The sequence below is a fragment of the Lepidochelys kempii genome, chromosome 4, assembly GCF_965140265.1.
Source record: "Lepidochelys kempii isolate rLepKem1 chromosome 4, rLepKem1.hap2, whole genome shotgun sequence".
In the NCBI taxonomy this organism is placed as follows: Eukaryota; Metazoa; Chordata; order Testudines; family Cheloniidae; genus Lepidochelys; species Lepidochelys kempii.
Window position 1 is genome coordinate 23,372,517 of NC_133259.1, and position 25,208 is coordinate 23,397,724.

General features: G+C 41.9%; 1 protein-coding gene across 2 annotated transcripts in view; it reads right to left on the reverse strand.

Annotated features, from left to right (window-relative positions):
• The window catches only part of HPGDS (hematopoietic prostaglandin D synthase), a 57,982-nt gene extending 44,551 nt beyond the window's left edge, over nt 1-13,431 (reverse strand). Inside the window, exons 1-2 of one of the 2 annotated variants that reach the window (XM_073340704.1) lie at nt 13,334-13,431; nt 10,935-11,018 (exon numbers count right to left, since the gene is read on the reverse strand). The gene's annotated coding sequence lies outside the window, so the exon portion shown is untranslated. The remainder of the gene's footprint in view (nt 1-10,934; nt 11,019-13,333) is intronic. The other variant, XM_073340703.1, reaches the window with a different exon arrangement.
• Nucleotides 13,432-25,208: the final 11,777 nt, after the last annotated feature.

Sequence of the window (25,208 nt, forward strand, 5' to 3'; positions counted from 1 at the left end):
TCCTGGATTTGTTCAAACCTCAAACTCAAAAGCTAAACTGGACTGATAAGAATCTGCACAAACCAAAGGCCAGGAATGAGTCCGCATGAAGCCTTGAAAACCAAAGGGGCTGAATTTCACAGAGTTCCAGTACGCAGTAAACATTCTGACTTAAAGAGCATGAAACCACTCAATACAGGAGCAGATTTGTGATGTGAGTCTGTTTCTAGAAGCACAATGAATTTAGACACTTGCAGTATGTGTGTCTATCTTGAGGGCAATTCAGTATCCCTGCTGTGCTGTGAAGTAATTCCCAAATGTACAGCTTTCATTTTACATGCTCAAGCTACTTCTTTTTGGATATGTATGTATTTTTGCAGGTACAGTTTACTGACTTTATCCTGTATCCACTGCATGTTGCCTCTGACTTAAGTGCATACAGGTGAGGGCCCTTTTTTGCCCAGGGTGAAATCCTGGCCCCACTGAAGTCAATGGCAAAACTCCTGTGGACTTCATTAGAGGACAGGATTTCACTCCTAATTTTCAAAAATTCAGCCTTAACTTCCTTGTACAGTACAAGTATATATTTTCCTCAGGCTAGTCACAGATACAGTAACCTGAACGCAGATGACACAATAAGTTTTCTTTTAAAGAAAATAACATTAGATTCAAGGTGATGGCCCACCATGAGCTCTTCCCTGGGCTGTGGAGAAAACAGAACATAGCTGAGCTTAGCTATTGGTCTATTTCTCTCCACAAATGAAGAAGTGCCGTGTGGTGAAAAAGTCTCCTTTAATTGCACTTTTAGTTTCTGATAGCAATTTCTTGGCCTGGATATGGATATATTAAAAACAAATTAACCTACCTTTTGGTAAGACTATTTCCTCCTCTTGGTGAAAATCTGAACCCCTCTTACCTTTGCCATGCAAGAGGAATCTACCACCACCATAGTTCACTGAAGCCACCTGGACCCTGCTAGATTTCAAAATGTGCTTGTTGTAAACTCTGCCCAATGAGGAGGCCAAAGAGCTGAAGATTTAGTGAAGCACCACAATCGCTATCAGACGACTGCTATTGACCAAGGCATCCTCCCAGTCCCTGACTCATGAGGCCTGTTCAGATGCTGTTGCTGTTCTCAGTGAAATAAGCTAGTTCCTTACAGTGAGAGATGCTAGGTTCTGGAGTTGAGTGGGAGTGTCACTGGGTTTATGAAGCAATTTACAGTCTGGAAAAGTTCTGTGGAGCGTGATTTTGCTGATGGTGTGCCGTGGAAAAGTGGTGTCCTCCTTCAAAGCAATGGCATAGGATTGTAAGAACTTCTGGAGGAATCTTTCTGTACCAGACCACATTCTCCACCATTTGTTTGTTTCCTTTCTTCCTGCCTCCTCTAAATAACACTCTCTCCCTTGGAATGAAGTTAAACACTGCTTCTCCTCTCCCCCTCTCTCATCAAGCTAGCCATTGATTCCTTACATGAAGGGAAGAAAGAGGGGGTGACTGAGTTTGGGTTTTATTTAAAATACTTGGAAAGGGCTCAGATTCAATGGTGATAGGGGCAACATAAAAATTTAGACAGAAATTAAGGTTGTTTGGTTTCTAACTACAAAGCTTCAAATGATTTGAGCTTTGGTTATCCGGCAGCCTCTGTGGCTAGCTGGTAGTTGTAATCAGAGGAGGCACTTGTGCTGATAGTCCCATGGTATAAAAGGGGGTGGGAGGAAGGGCACTGGAAAAGCATTTTTCCAGAAAGAGTCCTTTAATCTGGAGTTTACTTCCACCCCCTTTATTTCATGGAGCCCAGATAGATTAACTTTCAGGGCATGCTGCAAGGTTCACCTATTTTTCTTAGGCCTTGTCTACACTACTGGGCGGGGGGGGGGGGGAAGATCGATCTAAGTTACACAATTTCAGCTACATGAGTAACGTAGCTTAGTTGATGTACTTACATCTACTTACCACGGGGTCCACACTACGCAGTGTCGACTGGAGATGCTCTCCCATCAACTCCCCTTGCACTTCTCATTCAGGTGGAGTACAGGGGTGGACGGAGAGAGATCGGCAGTTGCTTTAGTGGGTCTTCACTCGACCCGCTTAATTGACTGTAGATGCATCCATTGCGGCAGTTTCGAACCCGCTGTAGACAAGCTCTCTGACTGTTATGGGAGGGTTTGAGGGATCTGGGGTTGTTCATGGGGTGTTGCTATTCATGGGCTTTTGGCAGTACTGTTAAGCAGGCTGTGCTGTGAAGTGGCTTGGGCTATAGAGAACGTTTTGAATGTGTCTCCTTTTCTTGTGTTTGTAATAGTTGAACAATGACTAAGAAGTTGTGTAGGTGCCTTTTAATATATTTAAACTAGAACCAAGCAACTAGTGATTTCTGAGTACCTCATTTTTTGGGTCTCCAAATTCAGATACCTTAAAGGTGCCTGATTTTCAGATGGTGCTCAGCACTTTAAGATATCACAAATTGGGCACCCAAAATCACGAATTATGTTGAAAATCTCAACCAAGGTGGTTAGTCTGATCAACATTGAACTTGATGCCTTTAAGTCCATGAACTTTCCGGACACATTTACTGAACTTTCGGTGGATGACAATTGACTTGTTCTATTGGAATCAATAAAGAGCATCCTTTGTTATAAACTTTCCCAGGAAGGTGAAACATGGCACCACTGGGAGCTTCAGTCACAGAATATGATTTCATGTTCACCACAGGAGTCGGAGAGGTGCAGGTTGGCAAAAGCTTTCATTTATTATTGTGAAGAACACGGGAGCTATCTGTATTGGTTTGATGAAGATTGTATCCCTCTGTTGGATGGCTATGGTATTAATTTCTAAAGGAAAATTAGGGTTAAGTCAGTCTCAGGTGGTTTTGCACATATGCAGGAACCAAAGTCAGTGGCTCCAAATAACCCAATTGTAGGTACTTAAACTTAAATATCACCTCCTTGGAAGGTTTAGCCCCTACCATGCTCTGATCCCCAGGATGGCTAGTAACCCAAGGGACAAAAGCCAAAAGGGAGAAATGAAACAGCTTTGGAGGGATTAAAAGCTTCAGCCCTGAAGATAAGAGGGAGATTAACTCTAGTGGAAACAGAATATGCTCCCTCCCTAGGTGTTGCTGTGCCTAAGTGGTTAGGTAAGACTGATATGCATGTAGCCCTTGTGCTGTTTTAACCTTTCTCTCTGATTGATTTGTTCTTATGGATAAATATATGATACTGTGTTTTGAAGAGGCTGTTCTGAGTCCCTGCATTTATCTACTGATTACTGGTCCCAAAGGGAATCCACACCCAGTTGGATCTGCTGAGGGATCATGATTGGTTAAATGGGGGGGGGGGGGGCTGTAGCACTGAGACCCAATCTAAAAGTGGGGTGAATCATGGGATTCTACTCTGAGAGAAGTGCCAGCGTCTTCCCCTGGCTGCTGATTAAAAGACAGTGCACTGCCAGTAGGACTGAATCGCCATGAGATGAAGCTTAAAAGGGAAATGACCTGGCTGAGCCACTCCTATGTTTGCCCAGGCACACCGATCTCCTCGAGATCAACTGAAAGAGCACCCTGGACTATGTCGACGACGGCTACCAGTCATACTGCACTATCTGCTGCCAAAAGGCAATAAGCTGCTGCTCTGTAGCAATGCAGTACCGCATCTGCCAGCACCCAGGAGACACACGGTGACGGTTAGCTGAGTGGGCTCCATGCTTGCCATGGTATGGCGTCTGCACAGGTAACCCAGGAAAAAAGGCGCAAAACGATTGTCTGCCGTTGCTTTCACGGAAGGAGGGAGGGAAGGGGGGGCCTGATGATATGTACCCAGACCCACCCACGACAATGTTTTAGCCCCATCAGGCATTGGGATTTCTACCCAGAATTCAAATGGGCGGCAGAGACTGCGGGAACTGTGGGATAGCTACCCACAGTGCAACGCTCTGGAAGTCGACGGTTGCCTCGGTACTGTGGACACACTCCGCTGACTACATGCACTTAGAGCATTTGGGTGGGGACACACAATCGACTGTATAAAAACGCTTTCTACAAAACCGACTTCTATAAATTCGACCTAATTTCATAGTGTAGACAAGGCCTAAGGGAATGATTCTTACCGAAACTGTACTTAAGCTTCCAAGTGACACATACAGTGTACTTCTTACAGAGCTGCATCTGTTGTGAGAATCTGAGGCGTGTGGGTGGATGTAATGAGTTAAGAGTGGAAAGGACAATCTTGCTCTGACTGTAAGTAATCTGTGACTCTAGAAGCAACCATATGACTGGGGCTGAGTCTGTCATGATTTCGCAACTGCGAAGAAGCCTGCCTGAGCTGACTTTAGTTTGGTGACTTTACGCTATAAAAGGAATGTCTTAGTAGAATAATGAAAAGGAGTACTTGTGGCACCTTAGAGACAAACCAATTTATTTGAGCATGAGCTTTCGTGAGCTACAGCTCACTTCATCGGATGAAGTGAGCTGTAGCTCACGAAAGCTCATGCTCAAATAAATTGGTTAGTCTCTAAGGTGCCACAAGTACTCCTTTTCTTTTTGTGAATACAGACTAACACGGCTGTTACTCTGAAACCTTAGTAGAATAATATAGCACTTGATACAAGCTGCTGTCTGCATTATTCAAATATAAGTAATATTGTTAAAGGATGGCTGACTTCTGTTTTTTCTCTTAAAAAAAAAAAAGTAAGGGTTAGAGAGTTAGTAATTGCCCAGCATGGTGTGTGTTTTGGGTGGGAAAGCCAGAGGGAGAGCCCGTGGGATTCCCCCTCCCAAACCAGGAATAAGACTCACCCATTTCTGGCTTTGATATCTGATAGGGAGCCACTTAGGGCCCCCTAATAGTAACAGCAGGAGTTGATCAGAATAAGTATGTGGAAGCTGTGGGGAGAAGTGGGTCAGCATCATTACTTTGCAGCTGGCAGGGAACTGGAGGTGGGGGAGCAGGATCTAGCAACTCCACATCCAAAATCCTGCATTAATTAAGAGAGGAGAGCAGAGCAGGCACCAGTCAAACCCCTCTGCTCCCTATAAAGATAGCAGAGCAGGAGCAAGCACTCCAGGGGCAAAAGTAACAGAGTGGAGAATCTCCCTCTAAGACCTGCCCACAGATCCAAAATGTTGGAGTTTGCTTAAATAAAATAGAAAAAAAAATTGTTGGAAAAAAACTTTTGGTTAAAATTTTTTTTTTGATTCTCCATAAAAATATTCAGCTTTTGAAAACTAAAACACTTAAGAACTGAAATTTTTTACCAAAAAATAATCATTTTTTGTTTTTTGATGAAAAACTAGAAAATCTTGACCCAAAACAAAAATTCCCCCCAAAATCTTCATTGTAATTGTCATCACCACCAATAGTAAAATATTGGAAGCCAGATTATGTCCCCAACAATACGTGTACAACCCCATTGACAGCAAATGAGACTCAAGGATTTCACTTGAATAGAGCAATAGCTGAAGGGGGTAGGCAGCTTTTAGACTACGGCAACATTCCTCATTGTCTCTCTAGTACAAGTGATGGATGAATTTGTAGCTGTTTTCCCAGCAGATGGTAGTGATTACCTATCTTAAATTCATAATCACTTTTTGATACAAATTCAGCGTTCTCCGCAGAGCTCTTTATACAATAGAGCAAGAAGACATGGGCTTGCATCAAAGTTTAATTCTGACTTGTAAATGTCTCACATAGTCTGGACCAGACTGAAGATGAATTGTATTTCTATTCTATTCCAGATGGGAAGAATATATAAACTAAGCCTATTGTGGAGAAACAGTTGCTTCAAGCTTGCACAAGTCTCTATCTTGTATATCTGCATATGATTTTATATAACACTAAACTGATAGATTATATCTGACATCCCTTCATAGAAAATTTCAGAGGTAGCAGAAACAACTCATATAAGCGGTGATTTGGAGATGCAGACCTAGTGGCGATTTGTGCATTTTGCAACCGATGCAGCAGAAAACTTGGAAAAACCTTAAATAAGTGCCAGACAACAAATGTAGCTTTCCATTTCACAAACACCATCATGTGCATTTAAAAAAATCAACCCTAACCATTCAAATTTAGTACGATGCACAGACAGGACACTATGTAAAAATAATTCAAGCAGGGTGGCCTGGTAGAGCACTGGATGGGGACTCGGGAGAAGTGGGTGCTATTCTCAGTTCTGCCACAGGCCTGCTGGGTGATCTTGGGCAAGTCACATCAATTCTGTGCCTCATTTTCCCCATCTGTAAAATGAGGACAGTGCGACTGACCACCTTTGTGAAGTGCTTTGAGATCTGTGAATGAAAAGGGCTATATACGGGGGGGAGGCGGGGAGGAAACAGCACCTGGCTGCAGAGAGTCTCAGACCCTGGTCAACTGACTTGAGCTCATCATGTGGGGCTAAAAATAGCAGAGTAGATGTTCAGGCTTGGGGTGTAGCCCAGACTCTGAAACCTGGCGAGGAGGGGCGGGGGTTGGCTGATGCTATGTACTACTGTTAATGACTTGGACCATAATGTTGTGTTGGGATCTCTTTGAAGCTTCATTTTTTACCTTTACTGCTCAGGTTCAGTGCAAAGTTTTTCATTTGGGACTGGAACGCCCGTGAAAGTTTTGGTTTTCTTTTGACTCCAGTCCTTCCTTCTGGATTTGTACAATTTTGTTGGCTGGTCATTGGCTGGCCCCAGTGAAAATTTTGTTTTAAATTTTTTTGTGCAGCATCCCAGATAATCTGTTAGGCCAAGAGCACTAAATAGATAAATCAGCTACTTCTATATTCAAGATTCTCACAATAAAAAAACAAAAACAAAAACAAGAGATGTCACATGAAGCATGCAGAAGGAAATGACTAAAGCAGTTTCTCAATTAATTAAATTAAATTCTTATTGCTGACCATTATTCCCGTCAGTCTGCCTGCCTATCCATGAGTTGTCTTTTGTCTTATACGTAGATCGTAAACTCTTTTAGGCAGGGCCGTCTGTGTTGGTATAGTGCCAAGCTCAATGGGGTCTTGGTCCTTGACTAGAGTTCTTAGGTGCTAGGATAAGACCACATCTGGGGTGGAAATCAAACTCAAACATCTTAATGGGATTAAATCAGGAGGCCCAGATAATCTCCATATACGAATATTAAAGGAACTTGCACACAAAACTGCAAGACCAAAAGCAAGGATTTTTAAGGAATCTGTAAACTTGGGGGATCATACCATCTGATTGGAGAATTGCTTTTACAGTTCCTATTTTTAAGAAAGGTGGCCGGAGGGAAAGGGGGGGGGAAAGTGATCTGGGAAACTACAGGCCTGTTAGTTTGACCTTAATTGTATGCAAGATCTTAAAACAAATTTTGAGAGAGAAAGTAATTAAGGACGTAGAAGTAAACAGTAATTGGGATGATATACAGTATGGTTTTACAAAAGGTAGATTGTGCCAGACCAGCCTGATCTCTTCCTTTGAGAATATAATTGATTTTTTTAGACCAAGGAAATGTAGTAGGGCTAATCTACCTGGATTTCAGTAAGACACCTGATACAGTTCCACATGGGAAATTATTAGTTAAATTGGAGAAGATGGAAATCAATAGAAGAATTGAAAGATGGATAAGGAACTGGTTTAAGGAGAGACTACAACAGGTCATACTGAAAGGTGAACTGTGATGCTGGAGGGAGGTTCCTAGTGGAGTTCCTCAAGGATCGGGCTTGGTACCAGTCATATTTAACGTTTTTATTAATGACCTTGGCACAAAAAGTGAAAGTGTGCAAATAAAATTTGTGGATGACACAAAGTTCGGAGGTATTGCCAATATGGAGAAAGACTGGAATATCATACAAGAAGATCTTGAAAATTGGAGTAATTGAAATGCGATCAAATTTAATAGTACAAAGTGCAAGGTCAAGCACGTAGGGACTAGCAACAAGACTTTGCTATAAACTGGGGATGTACTGGTTCAAATCAACAGAGGAGGAGAAAGACCGGAATGTACTGGTTGATCTCAGGATCGCGATGAGCTGTCATTGTGATGCGGCCATGAAAAAGGTTAAGGCAGTCCTAGGATGCATCAGGCGAGGAGACAGTAAAGTGTTAGTACTGTTATACGAGGCACTGGTGAGACCTCATCTGGAATAGTGTGTGCAATTATAGCCTCCCATATTTAGGAAAGATGAATTCAAACTGCAACAGGTACAGAGATGGGCTATTAGGATGATCTGAGGAATAGAAAACCTACCTTATTAGAGGAGACTCAAAGAGTTTCATTTGTTTAGCCTAACCAAACGAAGGCTGAGGGGAGATATGATTCTTCTCAATAATACATCAGAGGGATAAATACCAGGAGAGGAGTTATTTAAGTTAAGTGCCGATATGGAGACAAGAACAAATGGCTATAAACTGGCCATCAACAAGTTTAGATTTGAAATTAGACACCGGTTTCTAAACATCAGAGGAATGAAGTTCTGCAACAGCCTTCCAAGGGGAGAAATGGGGCAAAAACCCTAACTGGCTTCAAGATTGAGCTTGATAAGTTTATGGAAGGAATGATGTGATGAGACTGCCTACAATGGCATGTAGCCAATCTGCTGCTGCTAGCAACAAATATCTCCAACAGCCAGTCATCGGACACTAGATGGAGAGGGCTCTGAGTTACTACAGAGAATTCTTTTGTAGGTGTCTGGTTGGAGGGTCTTGCCCACATGCTCAGGGTCTAACTGATCACCATATTTGGGGTTGCGAAGGAATTTTCCCTCAGGTCAGATTGGCAGAGACCCTTGGGGGCTTTTTTGCCTTCCTCTACAGTGTGGGGAATGAATCACTTACAAGTTTAAACTAGTGAAAATGGTAGATTCTCTGTAACTTGAAGTCTTTATATCATGACTTGAGGATTTCAGTAACTCAGCCAGAGCTTATCGGTCTCTTACAGGAGTGAGTGGGTAAGGTTCTGTAGTCTGCAGTGTGCAGGAGGTCAAACTAGATGATCACGATGGTCCCTTCTGCTCTTAAAGTCTGAGTCTGATGATTTTTTTATTTACTTTTTCAACTCCCTAGATGGCTGTCTGTGGAATTATTGCATAAAACACTCATAATAATTCCTGTCTGCACTGGTCATTCCTGTTGAATATTTCCTCCTCTTGCAATTGTGTATGTTTCCAGATAAATGCATGCCTAATTAATTCTTGAGAGAATATTTTATATAGTAAAGAACATAATTCACATAAAAGCAATTTCTTGGCTTCCTCTGACTCGGTTAGTTGGGCTTTCTCAAGGCAGGTAAACTTGCCAAAATCAATGTTTGCCCATTGTCTAAACTCTCATTTTATTCATTTGCATGAACACAGTCTGTCATTTTTTATCTTTTCACTTGTGATAAACGAGAGGATCTTCTCTTCCAGCCCACATGTATGTAGGATGAAGAGGAATAAGGAAACCAAATATCTCTGTCATTTCTCAAGTATCTAAGAGCCAAATACAGTGAACCATCTTAAAAATAAATTACAAGAGAAAGATGATGTAAATGGGTCGGATTAAATGGTTAAGGCAGAGAAGAAAGGCCGTAGATCTTTTTCTGATAATATAAACTTAAACACTATTTTTTTAATGAATGGTAAAAATATGGTACATATTTGTGTGTGTGTGTGCAGTCTGCATTTCTGACATCCCTCTATGTTTTCAGAAATCTGATACCGAGGTGACACAAAGTCCTGGAGTCCAAGAATGTCCCAGCCCCATGGCAGGAAAAGATGTTAATCATGTAGGAAATAACCCCTGCTCAATATTCCAAAGGCAGGCAGAAAAACCAAGATCTCTGCCGAAACATTTCAGGAAATGGATTCCTGACCCCATATTTGGCAGTCAATTTAGCCCTGTTCATGTGAGCAAAAATTACTGGGCCTGATGTTCAGCTGATATAAATCAGTACAGTTCCGTTACTTCAATGCTTCAGCTGGAGATCTGGCCCAGAGTCTTCAAGAACCTAATTATTATTTATCTGTACATTCATAGTACCTAGGAGCCCACGTCATGGACCAGGACCTCACTGTACAAACCGAACAATATGACAGTCCCTGCCCGACAAGAGACACCAGACAGGAGAATACAAGGTAACAATGAAATGGTATTGGTCAATATGATAGGCAGTGGTCTTAGCCCACCCTAGTGGTCTTAGCCTAACGGTTACTGTTTTCATATAACATATGAATACTCTGATATTCTGTTAATATCCAGGTGTTGCTTTTCTCTTTTCTTTTAGTGATTATTAAACATAGAGAGGTCTAAAGCTATTCTAATTGTTACCAATTGTTTCTGTCTGCCATGTGTTTTCCCCTTTCAGGTCAGAGGGGCTGGTGCTTTGGATTTCAGAGGGTTGTAAGGGAGATATTTCCAGTGCCCATTTGTTTTCACTGGGCCATTTCAAAATGCCTTACTGTGTGACCTTGGCACTGCAGTGTCATGGATTTTAGCCACTTATATAGTGGCAATACGGAGGCTTTTTTTCATTTTCTAGGGGTTAGGGTACCATTTCTTTTTGATCAAATATTTTCTGTTTGTTGTGTAAGGTTCCTAGAGAGCCTGGACCCACTGACTCTGTATAAATTAGATTATTTTGATTCATCATTACATACAATATTATATTATGTGGGATCTAAAATATATATATATATATATATATAATTATTAAACTAGAAAAAATCACCTGGGTTAGCCGGTGCAATGTTTATAGGATGCAGAATATTTGCCAGTTTGAAATGATATATGCATTAGAGGCCAGATCCTTACCTAGCGTAAATCAACGTAGCTCTATTGAAGGCATACCAGATGAGGATCTTGTCCATCTTTATAGAAACCATTTTTTCTATTAAATGTAATTACTTCCCAGTGACACTTTAATTCCAGGGCACTTTTAAAGTGAGGATAGCTTGTAGTACATCTAATTTACTGTACTCCCCCCCCCCCCCCCACACACACACCCCCTTACCTGCTCAGTAGGGATATATGACTACCAAACTGCAGCCAAGAACATTGTGCCACACACTCCTGATGTGTTTGCTTCCAGTGCAAGCTAGAAAAATTACACCACTCAGTTCCATGTTCTGTCACCCTATGATGTACTGACTTGGGTTTTGAGACAAAAAATTTAAAATCGACGGAATGCAAATTTTAAAGGAGATTTCGCAACAGTGGAATTAGAAAATGTTCACACAGTAAACTACAAAGAACATGAGATTATACTTAATGTCCCCTTCCCCCCAAAATTCCCTTTCCTGTACTTAGACTTCTGCAAAAACATGGCAGGAATTGGACTTGCAGTAGCAGTAGTGTAGCGTTGCAAAGTGTAGAAGCAGAGAGTGGGAATACTTAGCTTTAAAACCATTCTGGAAAAGGGATTCATGGACAATATGTGCGGTTATTCAGGTTCCACTCCCACATAGCTCAGACCTATTGTATGAAATAATTTTCCCTCGTTGAACAAAACAACCCAAAGGTAAGAATGATGGCTATCTAACAAATCCATGCAATGAAAAGAGGATAATTAAACTGAAAGTCTCCACTTCCACTGAATCACCTCAGTGAGTGAAGCCTCTTGTAAATATATACGTATATAAGAAACTAAATGACAAAGTATGGCTGTATTGATATATATGACTACTATCTGATACTAAGCTGAACAGCATGAACCTTAAACTAGTCATTTTTCCCCTGAAAATATGAAATTAAACTAATTGTACCGAGCCACTCTGTATGCATTTTCTATTCTGCATACAATTTGAAAAACTCCTTCATCCCCATATAGCGTATTTGAGATGAAAACATATTTTAAGTGTTATGTTTTTCTGTATTCAAAGAGCAACTGCATATTTTCAGCATGTAGGTGTATTTTACTTAAGATTAAGAAAAACAAGAAGAATGAACAAAAGTAAAATCTCCAGAAGAGAGCTCAGTGTGTGCATCTCTTTTGCAAAAGTTTCAGCAAGTCAGTACAAAATGGCTGCCGTCTCTGCACACAGGCAGAGTTGTCCAAAATGTAAAGGCACGGAGCACAGAAAGCAATGGCAGGATATTTCTGGCTAAAGATATGCAAAGTTTTGTGTGTTAAATTGCACAGTAAAGGTATTGCTATTAAATGAAAGTGGCTATTAACGAAGGACATGTGCCCAGGTGTATTCTGTGCACAGGTGTATTTGTGGACAAAGACAGGAGCCAGATAGAAGGAGAATAGAAGAAGTCTGGGCAAAGATTTACAATAGGATTTCAAAAATTTGAAAACCATATTTGGACACTGAAATAACAATGGCTGAATTGCAAAGGAAGAAAAACCCAGCTAAAATAAACGCTTTTAGCTACTTGTCTTTCTGCATAATAATACTGCAAGGGGTATGAAAGTTTGAGTGTGGTTGGATGAATGAAAAGAGAGGAGATCCTGTAGAAAATGACCAGTGAGAAGCCCAAAGGCACTGCTCAGTACTGTTTAATAGCCATCTAATTCCTCTGACATGACTCTGCCTTTGGGCTGGTTACATAAATAGGTGCTGGAACTAAGGGTGCTGGGGGTGCAGTAGCACCTCCTGGCTCTGACTGATTTCCACCATGTACAGGGTTTACAGTTTTGTTAAATGGCATTCAGCACCCCCAGTATGCAAATTGTTCCAGAACCACTGGCTACAGAGATGAAGGTCAGCTTTTATTTATAACAGAATATTGTCTTAACTTAATAAAAGGCTTTGAAGCAACTTATTCCAGAATGGGAGCAGCTCTCTCATGCAAACCTGTTCTTTCACTCTTTGAATGTGTTTGCTTCTTCCACAGTATCTCTTTAGCTCATATTAAACAAGTATCCTGACTGTCAAAATGGATCAAAACAAATAGCCCCTGTTCCTCATCATTTAACTGATGCTATCTCACTCAGCAGGTTACTGCACTGACTTTTTGCCTCTGAACACCTACTGTAGTTCATGAATTTAGTTTAGTTTGTAGTGCACTTGTGGTTTGTGCAGATCACAAAACCTCCAGGCAGTTCAGCGCAACAAGCTGTCAAAAAAAGCCTAAAGGCAGAATAGCAAGTATATTGCAGGTATGTTTGAGATACACTTACAAGCTAATATATACAGGAATTGTTGCACATAACTGATTATTATACTTGACTCTAGCTAGCATGATTAGTCCCTCAGTTCTGTGTTTAATAACCCCAAAACTGCAAACATGACACATTTTAAGTACTTGCTGTACAAGTGCCATATATGGTAGGAGAATATAGTTCTTTCTACCTAGTAGCAGCAATGTATTTAAAGGGGACAGAATAAGACTGGAAAAGGAAAATTGAAAAGAGGAGAGAGAAGTCAGTTTCTTTGTCTTATTCAATTCTTAGATATCACTCACTTCTATTGCAGTAATGTCTGGTCAATGTAATCCTTCCTTCAGCGAACAGGAATTTTTCTGAATGCTAGTCTTGGTTGAAAAGGGTTATGTGTATATCACTGTGTGAATGTGCAGACCACTCCCAGTAGTTCAGACTACGCAGTCATCAGTTTCTTTACACACACTCATGTGAACACATTATTAAGAATAGCAGACACATCATTTCCTCAGATAAAGACCACATGTAAACATGAATTCTGTTGGTGTCTTATCTGACCTTTTCATCTAAAGGTTAACTGTAGAAAATATTAAAAATGAGGTCAGGTAATACAACAAAAAAGTGAACAGCACCAGAGAACTCAGCCAAACCACATCTTATAAAAAGTGTGGAAGAAGCCAAGACTCTTCTGTCGTGCATTGTCTACAGATTATGCAAATCCCTCCAGTATTTTATCTAATCATACAGTGATGCACTAAATGACTGCAACCTTATTAGACAGAGGCAGGCATGGGTACTTAAAAGAAGTAAAAAATTAATCAATACAATCCCAAAATTTTTATAAGTCACCATGAAGTACTTTTGGTACCTTTTTAGGGCATTGATGTAAGAGAAGTCTAGGAAAATGCTTGTAAATCGAAAACATGTCTATATGACCAAGTTGTGAGTAGTGTCTGAATTTTACGCATGTGCAGAAACATAGAACAGATGTTTTTACTTATTGAAAGTGGATAGCCAGACTGATTTAGACTCTGCCAACTGAACACTAGCTCAGATTTAGCCTAACATTTTTCACCCATGATAGCCACGAATAAATAAACTATCAGGAGATTTCGGCCCACTTAATTTCCACTTGCATTCTGCTGCAATTCAGGTAAAACGAAATGTGTGGCGAAAGAAGTGATCTTCATCTGTTAAAATGTGTTCCAGAGGGTTAGAACACTGGGAGGTTGGGGGAATGAAGATGTGTTTCAAGGCTAGATCCTCAGCTGGTGTTAACTGGCATTAATCATTTGAGTCAGTGGAGCTACACTAATTTATACCAGCTGAGGATCTGGCGGCCCCCGAGTCTAAACTTGCCATAGGCTTGTGCTGTGACCTTAGACAAGTCATTTCAGCTTCACTGTGCCTCAGTTTATCCCTTTGTAACTTGTATGCAATAACAATACCTTACCAGAGGGGGAGGTGCTGGTATGCAGCTTAGTGTTTATAAAATGGCTTTCAGATCCTTTGATTAAAAGCACTACAGGAATGCCAAATAGTTTTAAATACTAATTATTAGTTAAATACTAATAATAACGATGATAAAGAAAGAAATAGCCAAGAATCCTCTCCACTGTTCCTGTAGAGCATAATTTGGCATTCAGTGCAGGGATTGGACTGGACTGCTATCAGGGTTGCTCCTCCTCCTGGTACCATGAACAGTATGTGCTGAAAGTTCTTGTTGTTTCTCTGGCAACTTGATCTTTAAATAGCTTATTCAACAGAAGATTAAGGGGAAGGGACAGTCTGGTATTGTTTACTGTATATTTTCATTTCTGCAGTGCTGACGTTCACCAGAATTGCAGCAGCGTGTTTGGAAGGACACTCCTCTAACTTTGTTTTGCCTCCAGGGCAATTTGGTGTGGTTTAGGTAACTGATGCAAACTACAGTTCATGTTAGTTTATTTTATCTGAAACCTGTTCCTGATCAACAAAAATAAGCCACATTCTGTACCAGCTAAAATTGTCAAGCTGTTTTAGGTGTATGCCCATTAAGTGTGTATTACAGTAATCCAATCTGAGACCAATTAGGTTGCTCAGTTCTAGGTCCTCCATCCCTGAGCATTTTTACTTATATTTGATCTAAAAACTATTAAATCTGAGCCACTATCTAAAATTCTTGTGCACTTCACAGTTTCTATCACCATGTCCATGATCTCATTATTGTTGTTAGCTGCCCAGATCTAAACAAAATTTGAGGACTATTCCCTGTTACCACCAAGCTTTGGTTCCTCAATTTGGTGTCAGTCTGTTTTTCCTGTTTTCACTGGGTGAAGGATGATCTTTATGTACTTGTGATGCTCCGTCCTGATTGGCCTTGAATTTATAACATGTCTTTTTGTGACCAGTCTTTTCACTGTACCACCAGTTAGGTGAATTGCTTCCCCTGTTTTTTTACATGATTGCAAATCTCTTTGGTTTTACAAAAGAAATTTAACTATTTTTATAGCACTTCGAAGATATCATTAATTGAATTAGAATGTCTCATCATGCCTATTAGACACAGATTTGTATGAACTGGGCTCATTTGGAACATGGCGCAACAGAGCCACCTGGTGACATCTGCCATAAGAATAGGCATAAAATCTCCCACACAGAGACATTGTGAGGCCTAATTAATATTTGTAAATGTTCATCACCTTCTTCACAGATGCAGGGAGCAGGACTAACCAGGGCACCACTCTCCTTCATGGAGGAGGTGCTTAATCCCTAGGGCTAGCAGCACTAATCATCTGCTGCGTAGTTGCTAAACGCTGTATAAATGCATTCTACCACACATTACTTCCCTCCCCTGCCCACCATCAGTATCCCAATCTCTTACAGCAAAGAGAAACTTGATACATAGAGTCAAGCTTCACTGCAAAGGGCTGGTCTACACACAGCTTTTGTGCCAGTCGCGTAATAAATCTTAATTCTGGCATTTCTTCTTTTTTGAATGCTTGACTTCACAGCTTTCATATGCTGTAAATGTAGTTTTTGTGTGTGATATCAGTATAGCTTGGTAACCAATAACTTCAGGCTAGGTGACATTTTTCAGCCAAAACTTTTGGGGGGGAGGGGTAAAAATGCAGATTCGGGCCAACCATAATGTTTTGTGAATTTGTGTTGATTTCAGCAACTTGTTTCGGTCAAAACAAGAAAATTAAAAAAAGTGTTAATGTCAGAACAGTTCCTTTACACATTTCCAAAATAAAATACTTGAATATTTTTGGGATAGTTTTGGATGCCATTCAAAAAACCAAGGAGATATAGCACCCTCTGCCCACTGGTCCAGTGGTTTGGACACTCACCCAGGATGTGGGAAATCCAGGTGTGAGTTCCCAGTCTGGAGCAGGGATTTTAAATCCAGGTTTGCCCCTTCCAGGTGCATGTCCTGACCAATGTTGCCTCTAATTTTTGACAGGCCATGTGCACAAAAAATTTGTTCTGTGCAAATTGTTGTGTTTCTGTGCAAATTTTTGTGCGTGGGGTGTTTCGCCATGTGCATGGGGTTTAGGATCTGTGTGCGTACACACAGCTTAGAGGGAACAGTGGTCCTGACCCTCATCCTATAGAGCAGGGGTCTCAAACTCCCAGCCCGCAGGCCATCTGCAGCCCGCGAACCTCCCCAATGTGGCCCGCGGGGCTCCAGCAGTTTTGGGGCCGGGTCTCTCCCTTGGCCCCACCTGCTGCCCCCAGGCACTCCCCCGCCCCAGGGGCCCCAGCAGCGCAGCGGAGCTGAGCAGCATCTGCCTGCTCGCTCCAGTGGCTGCCGGCCCCTCCCTGCAGCCCCAGGGTGAGGCTGTGCCTCTGCACATTGCCCCTGCCCCGAATGCCCCTGCGGCCAATAAGAAGTTGTGCGGCGGGGCCTGGGGGCAGCAGCGCTCAGAGGCTCCCTGGCCCGCCCTGCCTTGGAGCCCAGGTAAGCACCGCATCCCCGACCCCCTCCCAGAGCCTGCACCCCCTGCCTTTCCACACCCCCCTCCCATCCCCAAACTCCCTTCCAGAGTCTGCACCCCCTTCCCCCACACCTCCAGCCCCCAAACCCTGAGGGATAGCTCAGTGGTTTGAGCATTGGCCTGCTAAACCCAGGGTTGTGAGTTCAATCCTTGAGGGGGCCATTTAGGGATCTGGGGCAAAAAAAATTGGGAATTGGTCCTGCTCTGAGCAGGGGGTCGGACTAGATGACCTCCTGAGGTCCCTTCCAACCCTGATCGTCTATGATTCTATGAACTCCTTCCCCGAGCCTGCACCCCCTTCCCCTTCCGATACACCCCAAGCCCCCAAATTCCCTCTCAGAGCCTGCACCCCCTTCTCCCTCCCAGAGCCTGCAACCCCACCTCCTGCCCCAGCCCAGAGCCTGCAAACTCCCTCCCAGAGCCCAGCCTCTCTCCTTCTGAACCCAAACTCCCTCCCAGAGCCTGCACCCCAATCCCCTACCCCAGATCTCCTCCCCCACCCAAACTCCCTCCCAGAGCCTTAGGCAGGTGGGGGGCAGAGTTTTGGGGGGTGGATTCTGGGTGGCATGAGTGACATTATTGGCCCACTGGGAGGATTTGAGGACTGGCACTGGCCCTGAGGTAAACTGAGTCTGAGACCCTGCTATAGAGTATTTCGGGCCAGGTCTCTCCTGTTCAAGGTGTCCACTTTGAATAAGTAATTAAATAATCAAATATTCATTGAACCAGAGAAAGACACTCTCGCCTGGTGGTTAGTTCATTTATTGGAGAGTGGGGTGAACACAGTTTCCAGTCCCATGTGCAGGGAACATTTGATTATTTATACAAAGTGGAACAACTTCAGCAGGAGAGGTTGAGGGAGCTCTTCTCCAAACTACCAGACAGCCTGGGAGTCAGGCTATATCGTACAGCCTGGGGGACGAGAAATGGATCTTTCATGTCCCAGGTGAGTGCCCAAACCACTGGGCTAAATGCTATAAGGGGACCACGACCACCTCAATTTTGTGAGTCTAGCCTTTCATTGCCTTTAGTTTTGTTAAAATGCACAAAACAAAATGTTTAATTTGTCTCAAAAATACTTTTTCCCCAACTTTTTTGATTGGCCAAAAATGCTGGAAAAAAATGGTTTCAGTTTGGGTTGAACCAAATGTTTATTTCCAGTTTTTTTCAGAACTGGCAGTAAAATGAAGAGGGAGAGACAAGGTGGGTGAGGTAATGTCGTTAGTTGGACCAACTTCTGTTGGTGAGAGAGACGAGCTTTTGAGCCACACAGAGCTCTCCTTTCCCAGACCCGAAGGTACTCCCAGCATCACAGCTAAATGCAAGATTGTTTAGCATAAGTAGTTCGCACATAGTGTAAGGGACCATTTAAGTTAAAAGAAAAGGAGTACTTGTGGCACCTTAGAGACTAACCAATTTATTTGAGCATGAGCTTTTGTGAGCTACAGCTCACTTCATCGGATGCATACTGTGGAAACGGCCCTTTGATGGTGTCCCATGAATAGATATGTGGGCACAGTTGGCAACGGGCTTTGTTGCAAGGATAGGTTCCTGGGTTAGTGGTTCTGTTGTGTGGTACCTATCCTTGCAACAAAGCCCGTCCGATGCATCCGATGAAGTGAGCTGTAGCTCACGAAAGCTCATGCTCAAATAAATTGGTTAGTCTCTAAGGTGCCACAAGTACTCCTTTTCTTTTTGCAAATACAGACTAACACGGCTGTTACTCTGAAACCTGTCATTTAAGTTGAAGTGGCCCATTAACACCTCTGCAGAGTTAGGACCAAAAAAAAGGGGATATGGGGTTACGGATTATTGTACTAAACCATAAATCCAGAGTCTCTATTCAGTCCATGATTTTTAGTGTCTAGTAATGAATTTAAGCTCCCGTGCTCGTTTTTTGAAAGCGTTCAGGATTTCCTTGATAGGTCAGACATAGAGTAATCAATTTGGGAAAAGTGTTCGCCCATTCGACAGCTGACCTATCAAGCCAAGATTTCACCTATGTTTTAGTCTGTATAACTGTGTCCATGTTAAAGGGAACCCACCTTCTGCCCCTTGTACAAGAGACCTATATAAGTAGAGTCTTCCCCCACCACAGTTTTGAAAGTCCAGTGGACGAATGAAGATCTTGATCATGCAAACTGTTATGTGTGAATTAGCACTCCCATTAACTTCAGTGGCACAATTTGGACATGTAAACATTACACAGGTGAGTAAGGGTTTTTGCCGGATCACACAGTAGATTTATCATTCTGAAGAAAAAAATAATCCCTTTTTCTGTTCGATTCTGATCATGCATAGCCCCAGTGATATCTGCTTAATTTATTTGAGGACAATGAAGTAATTACACTAGATTGCTGAAACTGGAATGATTTATACCACTAAATTTAAAACGCTGCAGTTGGTAATGTAATGAACTGATTTAGACTTAGCTTCCTTTGATAATGATTTCCTACAGTTTAAGCTCTTTATATATTTTTCCATTTCAGCTTACAACAGATGTTTCTAGCATGAAAAAGAGCACTAAACTGCCTAGTCCTACAGAGCAGTAAAGCAGAAACTGTGTTTTACAGTCTGGTGCAAGAGATGCTTCATGTAAGGGAACTTATACTGGTCTCCAAATTTATGAAGGGTAGACAACTTTATCACAGTTGCTAAAACAAGAGGTGGCAGTCTATTTAAAAAAAAAGACATGGACTTAGTCTAGTAAAGAGAACATCCATCCAAATCAATCAACATAATGGCAGAGCTATAACAGGTCTTTCATTATGAGAGGTCTCCTCAAATGCCACTGTTTCTCAGCTTCCAGTTTTAACCTATTTGTGACGGTACTGCTTTCACCTCAGCAGCTTGTCTTTCGGATACAGAATGGGGCCCAGGTTCCTTGTGATGCGACGGCAGAACTAATCAAAGTGGGCCGAAACTCACATTAACACAGCAGCATGGGCAATGTCAGAGGGCGACTTTCTTAGAGATGATGTGGCTCCAGTCATAGTGTCAGCTAAATGCCGTACTTGAGACTGCATGGGAAGGATGTATTAAGGGAGATGAGGACATTAATTAAATGACATTCTTTCTTGATGAATTCTGGGGCTCTTCTCTTTATTGGAAAGCCCTAGATAAATCCAGAGGAAGTCAGATGGATTAAAATTAAATCCAAGATTTAGTTTGGCAGATGTCTATTTCAGAGGGTTTGTGGGCTATTATTGGATCAGTAAATCATGCTACAGTTCTACAGTCCTTTTTCTCCGTGATTCTGTAAATATTATTGAATCACTATCCAGATCCTCTTCCCAGTCCCACTCCACCCACGCTCGGCTCTACTCTTCACCCCAATATTAGTAGTTAAGCAATGACACAACATAGCACTTTTTCTTGGGATACTTGGTCTCTGTTATCGAACAGCTTGTTTACCAGGAGGGTTCAATTCTCAGGTGCACCAAGGTCCAGCTGACACAGCTGGCTGTGCAAGGTGGGGTTAATTAACATTTCCATTACCATCCCCCTTGAGTTGGGGGATGCTAAGGTGCTGGTCTGCCCCTACTGCGAGTTAGAGTAGTCCGAGGTGCAGTGATGTTGTCAAGGATCACCAGAATTCAGATGCCTGCAGCCCTGGACCCTCTCACTCTCTACAGTGGGGGCTCCAACATACTCAGGGATTGTCCTATGGAAGAGGAATCCCCAGATGACCCTTTAGTGCCGTTTTAAGTCACCTTGGTGCTGTCAGGATGTCACAAAGGTCATTTAGCATGGGGCAGAATAGGCCTTTAAATTCTTAAAACTTTACTGCCATCCCTTTCCATATAAATGATGCTGGTAGGCCATGTAGAATGTCTGACTACATTTGCATGCGTGGGAGAGTAAAAAGCCTTTAATTAGTAAACCAATAATTAGCTGTAGCCATGTTTTAATCGTCTTTAGAACCAGGAGTGTTGTGGGGATTTTTCCTTCTGAGTAACCTGAAAGGAAAAAATTAGTTGATTTGGGCTAGAGTATGTAAGATCACGTTTCTAATATTAATTTATCAGGGTTTATTTTGGGCAACAACAAAGTGTCAGTCCTTTTTTAAGTCCCCCCCCTTTGATTATTCCACAGGTTCCCCAAGAGTGAAATACAAAAGAATCAAGTTCTGAAAACAGGCCATTTTTTAAATCACTATCTTTAAACTCTACCCTCTGTACTTCAGTGTAGTTCCTATCAACTGATGAATCCCTGGGCAGTACAGGAGAATATTTCTTATAGCAGACTCCCCTGTATTCTGATACAAACAGACCCGAGAGAAGGGGCGGTCAATAAAGACCGGAATTAAACAGGCATATAGTGTTTTAAGATGGTGATATTTAACTTGAGATTTATTCTAGATTCTGGTCAAGAATTCTTAAATGTTCAGGGGTGTTGGCATTAGTGTGTAATTTCTCCCCCATCTCCAATAGTTGACTTATAAAATGTACCATGTTAGCTCTAGTAATGTTGTCTGGGGACAACACTCCCAGGTGTTCAATAAAGATGATTCTGTAAAAGAAACATAATCGGGACCATAGCCTGATCTTAGCTATGCTGGTGTAGAACCAGAGTAACTTCAAATCAGTGGATTTACACCAACATAACTGAGATCAGAATCTGGCTCAGGGTTCTTTCTTCACTTTTATTGTCTGAGATCCAATTTCAAAAGAGAAGCAGTTTGGCTCAGTTCTCCCCTCCCCCCGAAACATAGTCCCTTCTTCTTGTTGTTTAATGACACAATAGTTTCATACTGTAGGTTAGTTTTTTAAGTCGGTCACTGTAGAGTATAAGAATTGAGTAATTACCCTTTAGATAGTTTGTAAGCCCTTTAGGATACATCCACATTGCAAAAAAACCAAAACCATAAAACACCACAGCTGCAAGTCTCAGAGCCTGGGTCAACTGACTCAGGCTCACAGGGCTCGTGCCACAGGGCTTAAAATACTCATGTAGATGTTCCAGCTCAGGCTGCAGCCTGGGCTCTGAGATTCACCCCCTTCACCAGGTTTCAGGGCTCCGGAACCTCTCCACCCCAATTTTTAGCTCGGTAGCGTGAGCCTGAGTCAGTTGACCCATGGTCTGAGACTCGCTGCCACAGCGCTGTGTTGGTTTTTTTTTCAGTGTATATACGCTTATACATGCGCTTAGTTTCTATGTTTCGAAACCTGCCAAAGCAGCAGTGTATATAAGTAGTTAGGCACTGAATGTTGTATATAGTTTATAAACACAGTTATTTGGAGATCACCAGGCCCATGTGGTTTCTTCATTTTACGTTTGTTGTGTAGAGAGCAAGAGACCACATCCATTTGTGTTTTTATTGGGGAAATGGCGAGTCTTGAACTTCAGCTTTATTCCTGAACCTCCTTCAGTGTTCACTGCAGTTTGGTTAAATTACACCCATCTCCCTATAGCCTTAACCACCTTACAATTAATAAAGTACTGAGGGATCTTTGATGGGCCTAGAACTATCTTACATTTAAATGTTATGCTGCTTCAAAATTTCATTCTCGGAGCTTTGCAGTATCACCTTGAAACTAACAGGGAAGCCCTGAAACATCAAGATACTTACAGGAAGAAATACTCCAAAGCCCAAGAGAGAGACTTTTCTGAGATGATATGTGGGGTTGGAAGAGCATGCTGGTTTGACTGATGGAAGAGAAAGGGATTTTTTGACCCTGGCTAGGAAGAAAGAAGAATGTTTCTGGGACCCAGAAAGGAAGGACAGGACACGTGGTACTGGTCTGAAGAAGAATTAGGCAGTATGGAGCTAGGCCTGAAGAAGAGAGAATTTTACAAGACCAGAAGGCAAGGGTGCTTTATGGGCCTCTACTGGATGACCAGAAGTCCCATCAGAAAAAGAAAGTGAGTCACTCAGGCCTGGACTGGCAGGAGGAGGGAAGGAATAATGTGAGCCTATTATGTAGTTGGGATGATCACACTGGCTTCTTAAGAGAGAGAAGCCCCCCCCCCCCATAGGTTTGGATAAGCACCTAAACATTTGAGGCTTTTACCCATCAGTAATTTTTATTAATGTTTGTTACTTATGCCAAGGCTGAGCTCCACATATTGAAAAAGGAGCCTCATTGTGGGTGCTCCTATCATAATGGGTGCTCAGAATAGATGAGAGCTAGTCACCTCTTTTCTCTTTCTGCCACTTTAATTCTTGTGCCTCTAAGGCAAGCAAAATGTTTTTCTATCCCTTTCCTGCATGCTTTGGAGTGCATAACACAGAAGGTGACATGTTGCAAGAATTGCAAAATTCTATATGTGCTTGGTATGAGAAAAATCCTAAGTAAATAATGAATGACCTTTTTTCTTCAAGGCAGAGGTTACTGGTTGGCAGGGCAGGGAGGAAGCTCACAAATATTTCAGAAAGTTGAATTTTTTCTTAAGTGCTGTGAGCCAAATACAGCTTTGTTGTAAAGCTACTGAACTCAGAGACCACTTATGCTACAAAGGCTAAATTTGACCCTGTATCTTTATTTACCCTCAGCTACTTCTCCTTCCCATTTTGCTGCTGTTTTCCTCAGATCTTAGCTGGAATCTGTTTCATACTTTAATTTGTCATTCGTCTGCCTTCTTATCCTTGTAGCTAGTTATTGATGATTCCCCTTTTGGTGGTTTAAGTTTACTGTGTAATTAATTCAGTTGGTGTTTTCTTATTCTTCATGGCTACAACGTGGACTGTAATTAGCATAGAGTAAAAATGACGGCGTGGTCTCAGCAAAGATATCTCAACTAAGCGAGCTTGCAAGATTACAGAGAATATCCTACCAGTTTCTCCTGTCAATATGTTCCTGCACAGCGATTTGAGGAGTTTTTCCTCAAAATATTATGTTAATTGAGAAAACAGTAAAATATATTTTTAATTAAATTTCAATTTAATTTCGGGTTATTTCATGGCTCAACTGACAGGTAAGTGAGAGAGAGAGAGTGTGTGTGTGTGTGTGTCTCCTCATTGGTCATTTTGGTCAGGTGCCAGCAAGGTTATCCTAGCTTCTTAACCCTTTACAGGTGAAAAGGTTTTTCCTCTGGCCAGGAGGGATTTTAAAGGTGTTTACCCTTCCCTTTATATTGATGACAGCAGTTCTTAGCCAAAAAAAATGGGGGTGGTAGTAGCCCAGCTGTAGGCAACATTTATAATTATTAGAATCTCTGTGTCCTGACATTTCCTTTCAAAATTAGGCAGGTTGGGGAGGTAACCTGATGCATAGTGAAAAAGAGGCCTGTAAGTTTAATATTTTGGGGGCTTTATTGTTTCACAGATTACACAGCATACAATAGCTGTGCAAATGGGCTCTCTTGTAGATTCGCAGCAGCATGCACAGCAATAATTTTGTAGCCTGTCAGCTGTATGCTTCTGTGCTGCACGCTCTTAAGGGTGAGCTTTGCTGTCATTTGATGCCTGTATTTGTTTGCTAAATCCTAAAATATAAAAGTACCAATAAAAAGAGAGGTGCACCCCTATCTCAGTGAAAAGTGTACGTAAACTGGCATGGGGAACCTGGGATGGGCCACAGATGCAGTGGCCTCATTGCCTCATGAAATTAGTCTGAAGGGCTGAGGCCATCATTAATGCCTGGAGAAAGATTACAGGAATGAAGGGGAGGATTTCACTCCTATTCTACCCAGAAAGAGTTTGAATACCTGAGCACTGTGTAATTAGAGTACATCTAACCCAGAATGAGAGAACGCAGTATTACCAACTCCAAGTTTGCATGACATCGTGAGATTGGCTTAAAAATCAGCTGGTTTTGCTAGACACATTTGTGATTTCAAAATTTGCAGTAACCCACAAACCAAAGGAAGCAAGAGGAAAAACTTAATCATTTCCCTTCATAAAAGGGATAGGTGGCGGTAAATTGACGTGGTTCTTGATTTTGCTCATGTTGTGCAATCAACATTTAAATATGAAACTCATTAAGGCTCTGTGTGTTCTCACAGCTAATTCACTGGGTTTCTTAAACTTCATGACCCTCTGCTAGTTAATGTAATTGTGTTACACTGCACAGGAAACTATACCAAGAAGTAAAATATGCTGTACAAAGAAGAGAAATCTCTGATTCGCAGAAGTAGGTCAGTGCAATTAGGTTAACTTTAAGCTTTGAGCTAATGTATTGCATAAACTCTCACTGACAGCTTCCACCAGTGTCAAGAGGGACAAAGTTTCAAAAATGTGGGGCATAACAAGCAA